Raw genomic sequence first — 19,878 nt, forward strand, 5'->3', positions numbered from 1 at the left:
CTTTGCTCCCTACGGGACATTTGGCAAGGTGGGGAGACATTTTGGGTTATCACAACTGGGGGGGCAGGTGCTATTGGCATCTAGTGGGTCGAGATCACGGGCTCTGCCAAACACCCCCCAATGCTCAGGACAGTCCCCTACGGCAAAGAATGATCCGTCCCTCCCAAATCCGTAGTGCTGAGTTGAGAAACCCTGTTCCAGGGTCGGGATATTCAGAATAAGTAGTTATAAAGAAGAAAAGAAAACTTTGTTTCCCATTTTGTGTTATGCTATAATTCCAGAAGGTGCCCCAAGTAGCGTGGCTTGTACCCTGTGTCTTAGATAATTTTTTTGAAAAGCAGCTTTCTGAATTTTTGCTCATGGCCCACATTCTCTCCCTGGGGTGGGTTGTGGCCAGCAGACAGTCCCAGAGACAAGCATTGATTCTCTTTAACATTGTTCCTCCCTTCCAACCTTGAATCTTGGCCCTTTTTACAGGGGAAGGCCTGCTGGGCCTGGCTCCTCTTGCCTTAGGGCAAGTTATTTTCCGGAGGCTCCTTGGGCCCTAATGCAAATATGCTGCAAGTTCCCACCAGTTGGTCCTGCTGTGACAGAACTCCAGTGCGGATTCCAGCCTAAGCTCAAAGGAGAGGATTTTTTGCGAGTTGATGCCCAGGTGCTGCAGAACTTGCATGAGCATGGCTGAGGGATAGCTTGTGGTTTACTCTCTTTGTCAGTTAGGACTCTTGCTGGCAAGTAATAAATCAACATCCACCAAAACAAAACCCTAAACAAAAACAAGGGACCGTATTGGTTTGGGGTGAGGCTGGGTTCAAGGCTCACCTGGTGCCTGGAACCCCATGTCTCCCTCTCCTTCTGTCAAACCCCTTCTTCTGTGTGGGCTCCATTCTTGGAAAGGGCCTCTCCTTGCAGCGGTCAGACCACTGCCACAGACCCACCACACAGCGTCTAGACCCAAGTCCCTGGGAAAGAGAAGACTCTCTACAAGAACACCTGCAAAGGTCTTGAGAGTTAGTGACTGGGGTCATGCGATGTCCCCGAACAATCACAGTGTGGTGATTGGTTTTGCTGTTGGTCACATGCTTCAACCCAGACCACCAGGTCTGAAAGTGGGAAGATGGAGTTACTGAAAAAAAGATACCCAATGGTGTGGAGCAAGCCTACTACATGGGGTTTAGCATCTTAGGGTCTATCAAACGAGCTGTTGATTGATTATTAGAGAGATCAGGAAAAGACTCTCTCTCTCTCTCTCTCTCTCTCTTTTTTTAACATTTTATTTATTTTTGAGACAGAAAGAGAGAGCACGAGCAAGGGAGGGGCAGAGAGAGAGGGAGACACAGAATTCAAGGGAGGCTCCAGGCTTAGAGCTGTCCAGGCACAGAGCCTGACTTGGGGCTTGAACTCACAAACTGCGAGATCACGACCTGAGCCGAAGTTTAATGCTTAACCGCTTCACTGACTAAGCCACCCAGGTGCCCCAGGAAAAGACTCTTTAAGAAAGAACAGAGCCTCTTAAAATGAGAAAGGATTGATAATGTTATGTTGAAGCAAATTGGAATGCGCAGCAGAGGGAGCTGGGGCTAGCAAGGTGTAGGGAGCTCTAAAGGAACCTTATGTTACCTGTATGTTCCTCCAGTTATGGTTTTTAAAGCCCCATAATTTGGTGTATTTTTCCCTTCTTCAACCTTCAGTACATGAAATTTATAAACACTTTGATTTTTTCTTGATACTATGCCAAGATACATTCAACTGTGATGAGTATTTATATTTCTCTATTTCTTGATTTATTCATGTTTTAGATTTTTCCTAAAACTGCTTGTGAAATCTCACAGCTTTATTTCAATAGGCAACTTTCTAAAACAATGTTTCATTATTTTCTTTGTAAAGTCAAAAATGTGTCAATTAAGTACTTTTAATTTCCATTAGACTTCAAAGTGCATTTCTTCAACTTCAAATCCAAGTACTATTTTTAAGCATAATTTTTAAATAAAAACCAACTTTTAAGAAAAAAAAAGTCTTTGTACCCAACTCAGGAGAGTAGAGTGAGGCACCTAATTCAGTGCCTGACATATGGTGGGGTCTCCATAAACAGAAACTGCCTTTTGTCCGTTTTTAGTAACATTAAAATCTCTGATGAAAAAGAAAAGGAATATATTCACTACAGTTTGTAGAGATGGTGATGTTCATGTTTACCAAGAGGTTGTAAGACTTGAACGTGCATTATAGTTTCACTTTAAATATACCATTTAATCGGGGCACCTGGATGGCTCAGTCGGTTAATAAGCGTTTGACTTCGGCTCAGGTCAGGATCTCACGGTTGGTGGGTTGGAGCCCTTCGTCAGGCTCTGTGCTGACAGCTCAGAGCCTGGAGCCTGTTTCAGATTCTGCGTCTCCCTCTTTCTCTCTGCCCCTCCCCCGCACGCGCGCTCTCTCTCTCTCTCTCTCTCTCAAAAATGAATAAATGTTTAAAAGTAAGTATATCATGTAATAATCAAAAATGAATTAGAGAGCAAATTATAAGAATTGATCAAAAATTACTGTTATATTTCTCACACTCCATTTGAGAATAATATAATGTAAATGAGAGCAGAAACCAAAATGCCAAACTCCCTGGAGATCTTTCTCCTCCCCAGGTTAGTAGAAGTAGCTAGGCAGAGTAATAGATTTTTGTTTCTGAATAAATGAATAGCCTTGCTGGGGAGAGAAAACCGGGGCACTTGGAACAAGCAAGGAATCATTTAGTGCTACATTGTGTGATGTTGACTGCAGATGACTAGGTCGTAGAGCCAACGCTGATCAGTGTTGCCCCTCACCAGGTTGGAAAGGTAAAGGAAGGAGGAAGAACACTGTGGGTAGGAGGTCATCCTGAGCAGTAACACAAGGTGGGTTTGAGCCTGGCACTTATGGGGCACAAAGAACACCATCTGCCTGGAGGATAAGGTATGTGATTAGAACGAAGCCCAGATCATTACAGTGAGCCCATTCGGTGAATCTCTTGAGCGCTGGGCAGAGGTTGTCTGGATCTGATGCAGTGAGGAAGAAGGCCATGCTTTGGGAAAATTCATCTTCCTGTCATGACATGGATGTGCCAGACAGTGGAGAGACACTGGGATCAAGGAGGCCATCCATATGTTACTGTAATAAGCTAGCGGTGCGCTGGATCTCTCCAGTGGGAACGTAAGTGGAGAGCAAGGAGCTATGGGAAGGTGTGTCAAAGGAAGAGATGACAGGGCTTAGTGCTAGACTTGACTGTAGGGATGGAGAAGAGAAAGGAAATAACTTACGTGTTTTTAAAGCCAGAGGCTAGAAAATTGGTGGCATGACCGACCTAGAGGAGAGAGTCACGAAGGGGCGCGGGATCGAAGGTGATACGTCCAGTTTGGACATATTGAGTCTAAAGTGACTGGAGGGACTTCCAAGTGGAAAAATGAGACCACAGCTGGGTCTGCAGGACTGTCCGCATCTCTGCCTGAATCGATTCCTCTCTTCTCCCTGTCTCTTGAACACACCCTGTCCTCCCTACCCCCACCCCATCGTTCGAGTTGAGGCCCTCATCACCTCTTGCCTCCAGATAGTGTGGTAGTCCTCCCCAATTTTCTTCTTCCAGTCTCATCCTCTTTAATCCATCATCTTCCGTGTCTTTTAAGTTTTTATCTTATTTCCATTATGCCCATAATTTCGTTTTCCAGATTGCGCATTTGGTATTTATCTAGGGATATTAGAAATTGTTGTAGTGAATTGTGAATGGAACTCCCTTAGCTCATCTCTAAGAAGAGCAAGTAGTAAGTAAAACAGTTTACTTTCCAATAACTTATCGGTGTTGAACATTGTTTTCTTCAGCATAATGCCATTCTGAGACTGGATTACCACAAGGATAAATCGATTTGTAAGGACTGCGTTGATCTCTGTTTCTGACTCTTACCAGATGTGAGTGCCTGCAGGGTGAAGACCGTAACTTAGGCCTCTGTCACCAGAGCCTAGTGAAACGTCTGGCGTGTGTCGGGGTTCAGCAAATACTGGTTGAGATGAACTGAAGGGAGCAGAGAGCTGGGTATGTGGACATTTAACCTACTGAGCCACCCAGGCGCCCTGGATTCATGAACTTTGCCACAGGGCCAGCTACCTTCTTGTACACCCCTGAAGTCTGATTCAGATGTTTTGACTGGGAAAGCTGAAGAAAAATCAGTTTTGCTATTGTTTTACACTGAAAGAAAACTGCCTTAGAAGAAAATCCTGGAAGGCATTTTGATTTGTCTCAGGTTTCACATCCCCTGGCTCTAGGATGCTAAACTAAGCAAAACTGTTTCAGAATGGAATGTGTGCATTTAGGGTGGCATCAGCTCACACAAACAGGTGACCGACTCTGTACGTGATGTGGTCCAAACATTTTCGTTGGAAAAACTGCCTCCTTCTGTAAATACCAAGAATGGTAATAGGATTTAAAGCAAAGCCAACTGCACCTACTCCTAGAACCTTGCAGGAACTTGTCAAGGGTGGGGAGCTTGAACTTGACTTCTTAGGAGAAAAAAGTAACCTCAAACCTGCTTTTATCCCGGGAGAATTGCAGAGACAGGAACTAGGGATTTAAGAGCCAGTAATTGCATTTCAGAAATACAAGATCAAATTGGCCCATTTAGGGTTTTTATTTTAAAAAAAATTTTTTTAATGTTTTTATTTATTTTTGAAACAGAGAGAGACAGAGCATGAGCAGGGGAGGGGCAGAGAGAGAGGGAGACACAGAATCCGAAACAGGCTCCAGGCTCTGAGCTGTCAGCACAGAGCCCGACGTGGGGCTCGAACTCACAGACTGTGAGATCATGACCTGAGCCGAGGCCAGACGCTCAACCGACTGAGCCACCCAGGCGCCCCCCCCCCCCAATTTGGGGTTTTTAAATGTATGCTTCCTATAGAAAACTCGCAACATCTCTGTCTTATGTGGCTGCTACAGAAGAGATTTTGGATATTACTGACATCTTAAACATTAATACATTGAGCTACATAGTAAATAAGTTGTCGCACTTAATCCTATTCCTTCTGGCTGTGTCCTTTAGAAATTGTTACAGAAAACCTTTTTATCAAGATTGTGGTTACAGATGATTATCCTAATTAATTTACTATTGTTTTTCTCTTTTCTCTCTCTTTCTTTCCAAATACTCCATTGCACTTGTCAGATGTGTATTTTGGCAAAAGCCATCTTTCTGAACTGGCATTATTACCAGTCACAGCCTTCTGAGAGTGGTTTCCAGTTTGGTGAGTCCAGCTGGGAAGATAATCATCCCCCCAAAATGCATTCAGATGGCCAAGGGAAGCTCTAGAAAGAGGCAGGCCCCCAAAGGCAAGGCTCTTCTCACCATACTCCCTGCCTCTAGGCTTGAGCCCTTCACACAGACCACCCACACTGTTCCTAGGTTGCCACTGCCCACACATTGTTCAAAGCCATTGCCATTGGACACCATCCGAACTCCTTAACGAGGTGCACAGAGCCACTCGTGATTTGGCCTCTGCCTCTCTTTGGCCTGTTGTATACTTTGCCACTAGCAGTACCCCTTGGACATTTCTCTTCCCCACATCCCAAATATCACTCGAAGGACACAGACAAAAGTCTCTCTCCTTCACTGCTGCATTCCCAGCCCTAGAACAGGGCCTGGCATGTGGAAAAGGTACAGGAAATATGTGTGGCTGCCCAGACCGCTCCCCTGTGGTCTGTTTTCCACCTGGCTCTGTCCATTTCTGTTCAGCCCAAAAGATCTATCCTTCTGCGAAGGTGAGGCACAGTGAGGGCTTGCGAATAGTATGCTTTATCTTTTATCTCTGTCACACGTGTCACATAGGAGCCCTCCGACAGTATGCAGTGAACAGAGCCCGAGGTGACAGCAGTCTGCTGTGCAACACAAGACTTCCACTTTAGTGCCACCTCTGTCCTCTTGACTGGCTTCGGAGGGGGACCCCTGAGCTCCGGGTCTTGGACCCATTAGGGGTTGCTACGCTTCGACGAGATCTGGGACAATATTGTTAATGTGACAAGTTGATCTTTGATGATGTTCTCTTGTCCCTATGCCTTTTCTCCATTTTCTTTCACCCACCCCGTGCCCGGCCTCACCCTCCAGGAAGGATCTGAAATCAGCCTCTGCACTTCACTGTGCTTGGGGGTGGTAAGTTGTAAAATCAACCTGACCGTATGCCAGGCTCACCTACTCCGTTCTTTGCTCACCGCTCTTTGATGCAGGTATCAGAATTCTCATTCTATACCCAAGGAAAGTGAGGCTTAGTGATGCTAAGTAGTGGGGCAGTGACAGAGGCAGCGTCCTGTAGATCTGAGTATTTGAGTCCTGGCTCCACCAGTGGCTACACGTTCCTCTTTGAGCAGGTTAGTTGGCCTCTCTCTAAGGCAATATCCCAGTCTGCGAAATGGGAGTGACCAGGGTAGAGAGTTTGCTGCTTAGTAGCCACAAACAAATGGTAAAAGTTAAGATTTTGTCACTTCAACCAAGGTCCCACGTCTTGCAAGGGGCACAGCTGAGATTTGAACCCAGGCCTGCCTGGCTCCAAAGGCAGTGCCTGCCCTCACTGTAGCACACTCCTGGGACATCCAGCCAGCAGCCACCAGGGATACGTGTTAAATGAACACGAATAAGTCTTTCAACTCACAGATTCTCAGGGCCCCAAGAGGTTCAGTGTCAAAAGGGAGTCAGGTTCAGAGATGTAGAGATGTAGATGAAGAAAGAAAAGTTCAAATCTTGTGTCTCACAAAAAAAAGTATCACAAGGGAAAGGGTTTATTTTTTCAGCTTTATTGAATTGTTAAGATATTCAGTGGACAGAATTGTAGGATATTTAAACTGTTCAATGTGATCTGACATACCCTGTGAAAGGATTCCTGCCGTTGAATTAATGAACATCCATGAGCTCAAAGATTTACCTTTTGTCTGTGTGTGAGAGACGGGACTCTTCGGTTCTGCTGTCTTAGCTGATTGCAATTAATTATACAACACAGTGGTATTAACTACAGTCACCACATTATACATTAGATCCTCAGACCTTACCTTACAGCTGAAAGTCTGTGTCCTTTACCAACCACACCCTATTTCTCCCACTCCACAGGCCCTGGCAACCTCTTTTCTCTCCTTTTCTTTCTTTCTTTCTTTCTTTCTTTCTTTCTTTCTTTCTTTCTTTCTTTCTTTCTTTTCTTTCTTCCTTTCTTTTGGCAGCCACTTTTCTAGTCTCTATGGATCCAACTTTTTCTTTTCTTTTCTTTCCTTTTCTTTCTCTGTCTGGTGTATTTCATTTAGCATAATGCCCTCCAATTTCATCCATGTTGTCACAAATGGCACGATTTTGGAAAGGGTTTATTTATTTTTTAATGTTTATTTATTTTTGAGAGAGAGAGAGCGCGCACACAGGAGAGGGGCAGAAGGAGAGGGGGGCAGAGGATCTGAAGGAGGCTCTGTGCTGACAGCAGAGAGCCCGATGAGGGGCTTGAACTCACAGACCATGAGACCATGACCTGAGCCGATGTCAGAAGCTTCACCCACTGAGACACTCAGGCGCCCAGAGAAGAGTTTACTTTTGATGTACAGCAAAACCTCTTTGAAATCTTCTAACTCTTAGACATGTTTGTTTTTTACAAACCAGGCACCGGCTCCTCTCACTCCAAATCTCTCTCCTTTCCCCTTCTGTTCCTGACACCACCCTTCTTCCTCCTGTTCCTTCTCCATCTAAACCCTGTGGAATCCACAGGCCACTATCCCATCTCTGTTTCACAGCCTCTCTCATCCCCTTAATTGGATCATTGAATGTCTGCAGCGCTCTGGTTTTTTGGGCAGGTAGTCGTGACCCTGCCTGGAATAGAGGTTGCCCAAGGCCAACAGGCGGCGCCCTTGAAATGGGAGGTGTTGAATGCAGAGAACGAGCCCGGCAGTGGCTTCTGAGTATTGGAGGAGGAGGTGACGAATCTTCAGTGGGTGACCCAGAGGGCTGAGCACCTGGCAGAACAACAATTTCAGGGTTCTGAGGGGTAGAAAATGCACCCAGGTAGTTTCATTAAATACGCTCACCTTCCCACTATTTGTACTTCCGTGGGACCCACTCGATTCTCCCGGCAAGTTCGTTGGATTCTCAGTATTCTCAAGCCCGGCTGCTCCCTGAGGAGTAAGACCTCTGAGCTGTGGATTATCTTTAAAACAACAAACAGAAAGTCTTCCATTTGTTTTGATGATATCATACTTCTCCTCCTTAACCTCCTTAATGCCCAGCCCTAAAGAGGGAGAACATGATTCATTGTAGTTTTCTTTTCTTTTCTTTTCTTTTTTTTTTTTTAATTATGTGAGTAAACCCAAATGCATTGAAAGTAAAGGTTTTAGAGTCTGACAGACCTGGGGTGACAGCCTGGCTCAGACCCCCGCTGCAGGACCTCAGGCAGATTACTTCACCTCCATGAGCCTCAGTGCCCTCTTCTGAAAAAATAAGGGATCATGACCCTGACTTACACAGTTGGCGTGACAATGAAGTAGAGTTGGGAGCCAAATTCCAGTGCCTCGCTCTTAGCAACCAGTCATTTCAGGAGTCTTCCTGTCTTTATTTCCTCAGCTCTGAGCACGGGCTGGTGCTCAACGGGAGCCTAGAAATGTGAGTCTCATTTCATTTCTTCTATTATCTTCGTGTCAACAACACCCTGTCTTTCCTTTTAAACACTGCCCAAGAATCCTCTCCTCCGTGAGGACTAACCGTGCCTGATTTCAGTCATGTGAGTAATCCCCAGGTTCTAGCCAACCAGTATAATTGGTTCCATCCACGCTCACTGTTAGGATGCCCCGGTGAGTTGTGGGACTGCCCTACAGAGAGTCAGACATCTCATCCTTTGATTTCAAAATGACTGAGCTTTCTTTGTAGGATGGGCCCATAGCGATGGGTTCATGCTTGTGTGCCATTCTTGTTCTTGAGTGCCGATATATTTGATGACTATTTTTGATAGCATATTTGATGATGAAATGTAATCTAATAACTAAGAAATAAATAGCTAAATAAATATTCTAGGTGGGTCCAATGCCATTATGAATGAGAAAAGGCAGAATATGACGTAGCTCTGTATTTGAATAAATATATCACTTATTTCAGAAGTGATACTGAAATATCATTTGGGAATTACTCACATGACTGAAATCAGGCACGGTTAGTCCTCACGGAGGAGAGGATTCTCGGGCAGTGTTTAAAAGGAAAGACTGGGTGTTGTTGACACGAAGATAATAGAAGAAATGAAATGAGACTCACATTTCTAGGCTCCCGTTGAGCACCAGCCCGTGCTCATTCCTGTGCAAAAAATATAACTTATATAACAGAGTTTTTTCCTATATAAAAGCTGTCATTTTTACGTATTTACCCTCTGTTTGCTTTATTCCACTTGTTATATATTGGATTTTTATCTAAGTCTTCATACTTTTAAACTGTATGGAATTGTGTCGTATAGGTAAAACACAGTTTATTCAGTAATTACCCATCTGATGAATGGCTACGTCGGCTACAGTTTTCACTGTTCCAGTGGTATGAAGAATGTCTTCAACAGGCCTCTTCATGCAGTGGTAAGAGGTTTCCTACAGTAGACACTGAGGAGTAAAATTGTGGAGTCATAATGGTGTGCACATTTTCAACTTGAATAGACTCTGCTCATTGTCCTCCAAAATAGCTTTATTTGCACTCCTGCCAGCAACATACGAGAGAACCCATTAAACCACACCCTTTAAACATCGAATATTATCAGACTTTTGACATTCCGATAGGTAAGAAATGATATTTTGTTTTTTAAATTTTGCATGGCTCTACTTCTTAGTAATTTAAAAAAACAATTTTTTTAAAGGTTTATTCATTTTTCAGAGACAGAGAGAGACAGAGCGTGAGGGGGGAAGGGGCAGCGAGAGAGGGAGACACAGACTCTGAAGCAGGCTCCAGGCTCTGAGCTGTCAGCACAGAGGCCGACCGCGGGGCTCGAACTCACAGACTGTGAGATCATGGCCTTGGGTGAAGTTGGATGCTTAACCAACTGAGCCCCCCAGGCGCCCCTCTCAGTAATTTTTAAATAAACTGCTAAGTTTCCAATTAAATTATAGAAGCATAAAGAATTCAGATAGGGCAAGTGTTTTATATCCGCTAATAACAGCCCTGTGCTACACAGTGTAGGCACTCATAGATGCTAGAGGATTGATTGATTGCTTTGGATGACTTTAAAATTTCAAGAATTAAAATAATGCAATGGACTTAAATCCCCTAAGTCTGATTGACCCAGATATACTTCTTATATCCGTTAAGGATATATCACCTCATTTCTAATGTCTACCTAACGGGACAGTTCAGTGCCAGCTACCGCCAGCCTGGAAGAGAGCCTGCTAAAGAAGCTGGTTGTACTAAACCAGAAAGTGTTAAGCAGTTAAAAAAAAAAACAACAACCAGGAAGTAAGCTGACACTTCCTCAAAGGGCTAACCATCCCAAAGGTGAATGAACCAAGGAGTAAAAGAAAACAGGGAGGAAAATTTCACTGGAAGACTGTTTCTCTAATGAAACATTTCACTACGTAAAAGGGTCTAAAGGGCAGGCCATGAATTCTAGCGTGGGGCCAGGCACCTTGGGAGCGATGTGAGGGTGCAACCCTGGGGTGTTTTCAAGTGTCTGACTGATTAGATCTGCTGACTGTGGAAAGCAGCCAGGCCACAAGCAAGGTGCTTTGCCTGCACACATACGGAAGTGGGGTAGAAATAAAAGATCAAAGTAAGCCTCCCCATTCAAACAGAAACGGGGCCATGATGGGCAGGGCCTTGGCCAAGGATTGCACCAGACACCGGAGGGGCCTCCTGGGACTCCACCCTACTCCTAGGACTTTCTTTCCCGCCATCAGTTGGTCACCCTAGGAGAGTGTTCCGTGGCAAGGACACCACTTTTCAGGTTGGCTGGGGTTGCTCAGGTAAACAGTTCCCTGGACAGGCAGTTTCAGCCTGACTAAGAAGGTGGCATCCGGACTGGGCCGCATGGGAGAGGAAGAGGAAGTTAGACACGTGGATGGATATGATGCATCGTCTTCTAAATGTTTGCTTGTCTTGCCCTCCATCTGCCACGGATAATTTTGTCAACACCAGTTCAGATTCTCGTCTTCCCTTCTCCCCCTTCCAGTGGAAATTCAGCCTTTACCATCCATCTCCCGTTATCCTCTCTGGCGAGGAACTGGAGGACTTGGTACAGACTGACAGAGGCAGGAAGAGAGGGAAGGTGGGTGGAGGGAAGATGGAGCTGAGAGACGGCAGTCCTACTACGCTGTTAACCTCCGGTGTAACCCCGGCCTCCGGCAGAGTGCCTGGCACTTAGTAGGCATGGAACAAATGTTTTTCAAATGACTGGCTTATTCAAAGTCACAGGATAAAGGAACAAACAAGTGATCTATGATGAGGAAGAAGCGGATGGAGGAGGGGATCAAAGGGAGAGAAGGGAAGGTTAGACTGACAGATTCTGACAGCACCAGCAGAGAAGGAAAGTGAGATTTTGAGCTTTCCTTTTGGCTGCCTCCTAGTGCATTAGCTTGTTTGTTGTCCTTGGGCGTCTCTTTGGGGAGAGAATTCAGGCCTGAATTCACCAAGGACAGACGGGCTCCCCTTGCTTCTTCTCAGGATCCCTTCAGTTCCAGCTGATGCTCTCAGCAGGCGTCCTTCTTGCATGCTGCTGGGACTGGGGAAAGCCGTTTCCACCATCAATCCCCATGGCCAAGGGCAGATGTGACAGGCTGGCAGCCCATCTCAGGGAACAGGAGCCGTCCGACACCCTCCTGGTCAGGACCCGTGGCCTTTGGCAACTGTTAGGCTAGTACTGCCATTATCCCTGTAGACTGCAAGTTTACCGTCAGGCTCTCCCTGGCCACTGCTGCTCATATGCAAATGTGCTTCTTTATTTTCTTTAGTCAGTATAACGTCCCCAAATGTGCTGCTCACAGTTTCTCAAGTTACAGCTTTATCGAGCTAAAATGCACATATTATACAACTGACCTATTTAGAACGTACAGTTGAATGGTTTTGAGTCTGTTCTCAGAGTTGTGCACAATTTTAGAACATTTTCATCACCTGAAAAAGAAACCCTTTGTCTGTTAATAGTCACTCCTCATTTCCCCCCAACAACCCCAGCCCCAGGCAAGCACTCATCTATTTTTCCCTAGAGATTTACCTATTGGTGGACATTCACATAAATGGAGTAGGACACTGTGTGACCTATGACTGGCTTCTTTCACTTAGCGTAATGTTTTCAAGGTTTATCGGTGTTGTAGCATTTACTAGTATTTCCTTTTGTTTATTGACAAATAATATTCCGTTGTGTGTCTATACCATATTTTATTCTTCCATCTGTCGTTGTTGGATATTTGGGGTGTTTCTACCTTGGGGCTACTATGAATAATGCTGTTTTGAATACTCTTCTACAAGTCTTTGTGTAAATGTGGGTTCTCATTTCTCTTGGGTATATACCTCGGAGTGGAATTTCTGGATCATCTGTCTGGCCTTTGGAGGAGCTACCAGACTGATTTCTAAAGTGGCTGCACTCTTTTACCAGCAGTGTTTAAAGGTTCCAAATTCTCCACATCTTCGCCAACACTTGTTATTATCTGCCTTTTTCTTTTTCTTTTCTTCTTTTTATCTGCCTTTTTCTATGATAGCCATTCCAGTGGGTATGAGGAGGTAGCTCATGGTTTTGATTTGTATTTCCCTGATAGCTAGCGATGTTGAACATCTTTTCATGTGCTTATTGGCCATTTGCATATCTTTTTTGGAGAAATATCTACTCACATCCTTTACATGTGTTTTTATTTGGTTATTTGTCCCTTATCAGATATAAATTCGCAAAACTTTCCTCCAGTTTTGTGAACTGTCTTTTCACTTTCTTTATGATGTGCTTTGAAGCACAGATGTTTTAAATTTTATGACGTCCAATTTATCTTTTTTTTTTTTTTTTTTTTTTTTTTTTGTTGCTTGTGCTTCTGGGATCATTTTTAAGAGACCATTGCTTAATCCAAAGTCATGAAGATTTATGCCTATGTTTTCTTTTAAGAGTTTTATAGTTTTAGCAATTACATTTAGATTTTTTATTCATTTTGGGATAACTTTTGTACATGGTATGAAGTAGGTGTCCAATTTCATTCTTTCAAATGTAGATATCCAGATGTCACCACACACTAGTTGATAAAACTGTTTCCCCATTAAATAGTCTTGACAGCCTTGTTCAAAATCAGTTGACAATAAATGTAACAGTCGCTCATCATTTTAAAGGATTTCCTTGTATTAGCCTTACAAAAAGCCACATGTCAATGTCTTACATGCGGCGTGTACCCAAAAATTACTCATCAGATTGAAGAAATGACAAACACCTCTCCATTTTGGTTCATTTCGAAGAATAAGGAGACAAATTCTGAGTGGCTGGATAGTTGCAGTTTATTTAATACATACCTCAGTTCAGACAAAATTATCATCAGCCATGCGTTCGCGACCTGAGCCCAGGCGGTGTTTGACGAGCCAGAATTTCATCTGATGTGACTTTAGGAGATTCTTCCCAAATAGACTAGGAGTGTCTTGCTTTGGTTTTTAGTCATCGAGGAGATGACTCGCAGGTGATTCCAATGACTTTGGACCCTGTGATCACCTTCACCAAAGAAAGCCAGGTGCTGGGGTTAAAGAGGAGTTGCCCCTTGTCCTGTTCTCCGCATGGCTTCCAGCTATCATTTTAATTTCTATGTGCCACCTCCCTCCCAGATTCACTTCTCAAATAGCATGAAACTGGCAGGAAGTCCTTGGTTGGAATTTGTCAGCAAGCTTTGGACACAGCTGTTTCCCATCTTTTGGCAAAATTGGTGATTTGGCTTGTCTTCTGGGTGGCATGAGAATTTTGTGAAGGATGTGAAAAAAAAGACATACCCTAGGGGCACACAGATGTCCCTCAGTTTACTACTGTAGAGCTCACAGGGGAAATATAGATGGGCATTTTGCTTGTAACCCTCAAGACTGGCATGAGCATCAATCTCCACGTCAGGAGGCTAAAAGTGCAGTCTTAGAACTCCAGGTCTCAGCATCACTGGCAATGGGCAGAGTGGAGGGAACTTGTTAAAATGCATATGCCTGGGCCCCTACTGAATCAGAACTTCTGGAGGTTAGACGTAGGGATCTGCATTTTAACAGACGCCTCGGGCGGGTCTCATGCCCACTAAAATTTGAGAACTGCTTACTTGGGGGGTTTTCTTTGAAGGATATGTGAATACTTACTCAGGTCACAAGCTTTGGAAATATACAGAACCTGTGTTAAGTTTCAGTTTCCTTTGCCGTAAAATAAGAGTCACTCTCCCATCTTTCAGGCTTGAGAGGGCTGGCATGGAGTAGGGCAGCTCAGGCTCTACGACAGTAGCAGCTTTCACAACAACGTCCCCCTGCTTGGGACACTTGGCACCCAGTAGGGTTGCCAGATAAAATTCAGGACACCCAGTTAAACTTGAATTTCAGAAAAACAACAGTAATTTTTTTTTTTAGTATAAGTTTGGCAGCAATGCTGAGGCCAGTTTCCAGGGTATAGGGCTTGGTAGGACAAGCTCCATGGAGAGATGTGGGACATTGTGCCTGGATAGACAGCCTCTGGGCCTCAACCTCCAACCCTCCCGGAAAGTCTGAGAGCCTCTCAGATCATTTACATGAATCACTTTCCTACTTTGATTCACTGGAGTCCATTTCTGTTGCTTTTGGCTGAGAACCCCGACTGAGGCAGCATCTGTAACTTCCTACTCAACAACTTGCCATCTGTCCTCTGTTCCCACCACTCTTAGCCTTCCCTGAAGTCATCAAGAACCTCCTGCTGGCACAGTCTCTCTGGCTTTTTTTGGTTCTGTACCTTTTCCTGGTGGAGGAGTGTAATAAAGGACACAGTGCACCCATGGCTACCCTACGTAGGGGATCTAGGGGAACAAACACCCGACCTCAGTGTGTTGCTGCAGACCCCCTCCACTCAGTAGCTAGCGGTGCCCATTGGCAAACCCCACTAGAAGCCAGTGGACAAGGGAGCCTGTTGATGTGGTTCATTCAGGATCATGTCCTGGGACATGGAACAGGGAGGGGAGGAGGGGAGAGTGAGGGTGGAAGGGCAGAAGGAATGTATCCAGCATGCAGGGCATGACCACTGTCCTAGGTTCTCTAGAAGCAGAGCCTGAGATGGAAATTTTATGCAAGCGACTCCTGGAGACACTGCTCGAAGGAGAGCCGTGTGAGGGAGAGAACAAGAGAAGAAGGATGGGCCAGGGGAAGGAGCTGGGCAGAGATGTGGTTTCAGGATTAGTCGAGCTGATCCAGCGGGTTGCTTTGGAGCAAAGGGACAGAAATTGTCCAGCTCAGAGGCAAGGGGGCTGGACTGTTGTACCCACACACACACTGACGAACACTTTTAGTTGATTATTGGCCGTGGAATTTACCTGATATAACTGGCCAGGCCTCTCCTGGTAAGGGGGCTTGGTCAAGGGGGCTTGGTCCTTCGGTCAAGGACAAGCCTTAGGAGAAGAGGGCAGCCATGAGCCGTTAGCCACCAACATCCACCACAGCTAGGGGATGGATGCGGGGACCGGGTGGGTGGACCTGGGTGGGCACCAATAGCATCTGCCAGAAGGATATGTATCACCTTGTTATCAGGGGGTATAGCTCTGGGTGATGGGGTAAAAATCATTCTTCCTTTGTGCTTTTCTGTAGTTTACAAATTTTCCAACATTGATTCTGTTATTTTTGGAACTAGAAAATACACGTTAAAGTAAATTCGTGCAGCCAAATCACCTGGTTTATTGCAGGCAAAAGTAACAGTAAATGGCCCCATATTCCTGCGGTGACATCTTGACCACACCAGGCAGATGATCCCTGCTCACTATTAGCAATGCAGTCCTAAAGCCTCGCCCTGTTTTTCTACTTGTCATCAGAGCTTCTCTGCTTAGGTACCAGGCTCAGTGGGCCAGTCCTTTAGCACTTAACAGGTGCCAATTGTATGGCTCATAATCAAGTATGTAATTAATGTGGCTAACGGAGAGGGGCACCAGGAGGAGACAAGACAGCTGGGGTTGGACCGTGAATAATAATAAGTACAATGTATGTGCCAAACATGTGGGAACCTTTGTATATGTTATCTTATTTCATCCTTACAACAGCCTATGAAGTAGGAATTGTTATTCCTATTTAATCAACGAGGAAGTCCTTGGATTGGGGATTAAGAAACCGGAGTTCTAATTTTTGATCAGCCGTCAATAAAAACTGCAAACACTGGACCAAATGAATGGTTTTCGAGCCTCTGCTGAGATGCCCAGGGAGTGGAGGAGCTGCTGAGAGGGAAGGAGTGGCCGTTTGTATCTCAGCCACAGCAGCTCTGCCTTGATCTTTAAGTATTGGCAGGACCGGCTTCAGGGTCTGCCGAGCTCAGAAGGGATTCTGTGCTTAGGACTTAATGCTCTTCAGCGTTCTGGAAATTTGTAATAATTTTATCTTTTATTCTGTGGTTTGTAAGTGAAATCCTATAGAACAGTGGAGCTCCTGCCAGGGGCTTGGAGCTCTGACTTATGCTTGGGTCCACTTCCTGTCGCCTATCTGCCTCCCTGGGATGTGTTCTCCACCACCTGCTCTTGGCCCCTGGTGCCCTCAGCCTCCTTTTTCTGCCTTAACCTCCTCCTCCTGGGTTAGCAACTGGGTTGCATTGTCGGGGGGAGAAGGAAGGGAGCCATGTTCCAGGGCCTCTAAGTCCCACAGGGGCCTGACCAGGCATATGGGGTCAGAAACATGTCCCGAAGGTGTTAGATAAGAGGGTGGCCATCCCCACACAGGCTGGAAGCACCATACTGCATTCAATGGATGCTCTTATGTACCCTCAACCCAGATACCAGGTCATGAACAACATAGAAAATGGTAACATTTTTAAAAATTTTTTTAAGTTTACTTATTTTTGAGAGAGAGAAACAGAGAGAGAGAGAGAGAGAGAGAGAGAGAGAGAGAGAGAGAGAGACAGAACATGAGCAGGGGTATGGCAGAAAGAGGGAGACACAGAATCGGAAGCAGGCTTCAGGCTCTGAGCTATCAGCACAGAGCCCAATGCTGGGCTCGAGCCCACAGACCATGAGATCATGACCGGATGCTTGACTGAGCCACCCAGGCCCCTCGAAAATGGTAACATTTGTACATCCCACTGTCATAAACAGTCAAGGTAGTACTGGCTAGCCTTGAGTCCCACTCAGGAGCCTCAAGAGCTGAAGGCAGTTCCACCCTAGACTTAGGTAGATGGGGTCTCTGCCTTGGTCTTGTGTTCCCTTTTCTGCCCCATCCCACTTGGCCCCACTCTTTCCTAGATAACAGGGTAAGTTATCCAGGGGCCAAGGGAACATACCTGCCAAAGCCCGCAGCCCTTCTTCAGCATCCGCTGCTTCCCCCCCCCCCCCAGTCCAATACAAACAAATGTGTGGTCTCACTGTGCGTGACTAATACATAGCTCACACCACTTGGGACTCACCGTGTGAATCTGACAGCCCTAGAACTGGTCCATCCGCCATTAAGTCAGAGAAGTTCAGTCACCGTCAGATGTTCCCAGCAACAGAAATTTCTAAATGCTTGCATTCAGTTTATATACTTAAGGCACAGCAGACCAGTAACAACAGTTTGGTCCCTGGATCACACGAAGAAGCTCTGTTCTAGATTATTCTATGGGTGCTGAGACTCTGGGATTACCAGCCCAAATCACACCAAGCCTGCTTCCAGGTTTTCATGGGCCTCTTCTCCCGATTCATTCACTCCCCTGGGCCAAGGGGCAGCTGTTCACAGAGAGCAGCAGGGATGGAGATTGAATACGTGTGCTGGGGTGTCCATACGCATGCGTCTGAGGCCCTTTTGGTATGGGACGGAAGGGGGTATGGAAAGAGAAGGGGAATAGGCTGCCAGCTGATGGAGGAAGGGGCCACAAGGATTTGGGGCAAGAATCCATTTCTCTGCACGTCTGGAACACATCCACAGGGCCCCCTCGTTCTACAGCCTGCCAGTCAGGAAACTCTAGCAACCATTTTCTATTGTGACTTTCAGTGTTTCGAATTCTGATTTCTATCCCATGGCCACAGCTGAGGGCCTCTTAGGTTTTTGGAGAGCAAGTGGGTGACCTGTGGATGTACGTATGTGTTCTTTGGATCACTGCTTCCTCAGGTTTGATGGGACTGTGGCCTCATCAGCTCTGCCTAGTCAACCAGCCCTCCCTCTCATTGTGTACCAAATAAACTGTGCTTCTGACACGTGCTTCTTGGCAAATAATTTCTCAACAACCTAGGAAAGGATTTTTTTTCTGTTTTCCTTAAGTGTGATTAAAAGCGAACCCAGGCTAACACCCCAAAAGAAAGATAGGCAAATGACTTGACAACTAAAACACACACACACACACACACACACACACACACACACACACACACAATTAGCCAATAGGCACACAAATAAATATGGTATCTCTACTAAATCAAGAAGTATGGATCCAAGCAATGAGATACTTTATTTTGCCTCTTAAGTTGGCAAAGATGAGAAAAAAAAAAGAATGAAAATATTCAGTGTTTTGTGAGGGTTTGAGTAATATTGCCGTTTCATATACTGTTGGTGGAGGGCAGTAGGGTAATTAGAGAAAAATTCATAGAGGTAAATCTGGCAATGCATCACAAAAGACTTTAAAATGTGCAAATCCTTTGAAATCTTGAAGACACCGGTTATATTTTCTTACATCCACTGGTAGTTGATAGTAAGTCTAATGTTGGGGCGCCTGGGTGGCTCAGTTGGTTAAGCATCCAACTTTTGATTTCTACTTGGGTCGTAATCTCGCGGTTTGTGGGTTCGAGCCCCACACCAGGCCCCACACTAACAGGCTTTCTCTCCCTCTTTCTCTGCCCCTCCCCTCCCAAAATAAATAAATAAACTTCCAAAAAAAAAAAAAAAGCGTAATGTTAATCTCATTCTTGTTTCATTTTTTTCATTTTTTTTCCCCCTCTTCTGAAGCTTTTCTCATTAATAATGGTGTTTGAAGTTTCACTCAGCTCTGTCTGGGTTGGATTTTTCTTTGTATTTGTCTTGCCAAATGTTTGGTAGGCTGTTTCAATTTGGAGTTCCGAGCGCCTAGTCAAGTTTAGATCTTTCTGGCAAGCAGCCCCTATCCTGAAGCTGTCAAGGGGACCTCCAAGAGTTGCTTCATTAGAACAGATGGTGCTCCTATCTCCTGTCACTCACAGAATTCCAAGGGATCTAGGAGCTCTGTGTCATGAACTGGGGCAAAAACCCAATGTTGTGACAAAAGATCCTCCTATCACCCCTGGCACGCAGGAGATTACCAGGGTTTTAGGAGCTCAATGCCAGGAACTGGGGGAAAAGACCACATATGTATTTCTTATTATATCCCAATATCCCACCTCACGGCCTGCTCCATCATCGCTGACTGGCCTCGGCTGGTTGCCGCTGGCCTTTCTGTGGCTGTTACAGAGCCTCTCCTGGCCTCTTGTCTCCCACCTGGTATCTCTCCCTTGTGCTTCCTGGACCACCTTTTCTCTTTTCAATCAGATACTCTCCATCCATGAATTCCTCGATGTAGCCCTCTTGCTTTTCAGTGAGGCTATTTATTTAAACTTCGCTCTATCATTTCTTGGCATTTGTCGCGGAAGGAACACATGCTCAGTCCAATGTCTTGAGATGGAATTAAGTTAAAAAAAAAAAAAAAACTCTGTATAACCAGTAATTCCACTTGTAGGATTTATACTAAGGAAATAATTAAGAATAAAGCTTTAACCCCAAGGAATTTCAACCACAGTAACATTTATTGTGAAAACAAATAACCAAACTAGAGGGG

The 19,878-nt window shown here is 45.1% G+C and overlaps 1 protein-coding gene across 3 annotated transcripts in view; it reads left to right on the forward strand.

Annotated features, from left to right (window-relative positions):
• BAALC (BAALC binder of MAP3K1 and KLF4) overlaps nt 1–19,878 on the forward strand; it is an 83,720-nt gene that overhangs the window by 49,136 nt on the left and 14,706 nt on the right. The gene's annotated exons all lie outside the window — the stretch shown is intronic.

This window comes from Herpailurus yagouaroundi, unplaced genomic scaffold (genome assembly GCF_014898765.1).
Source record: "Herpailurus yagouaroundi ecotype Mexico unplaced genomic scaffold, PumYag 186, whole genome shotgun sequence".
Classification (NCBI taxonomy): domain Eukaryota; kingdom Metazoa; phylum Chordata; class Mammalia; order Carnivora; family Felidae; genus Herpailurus; species Herpailurus yagouaroundi.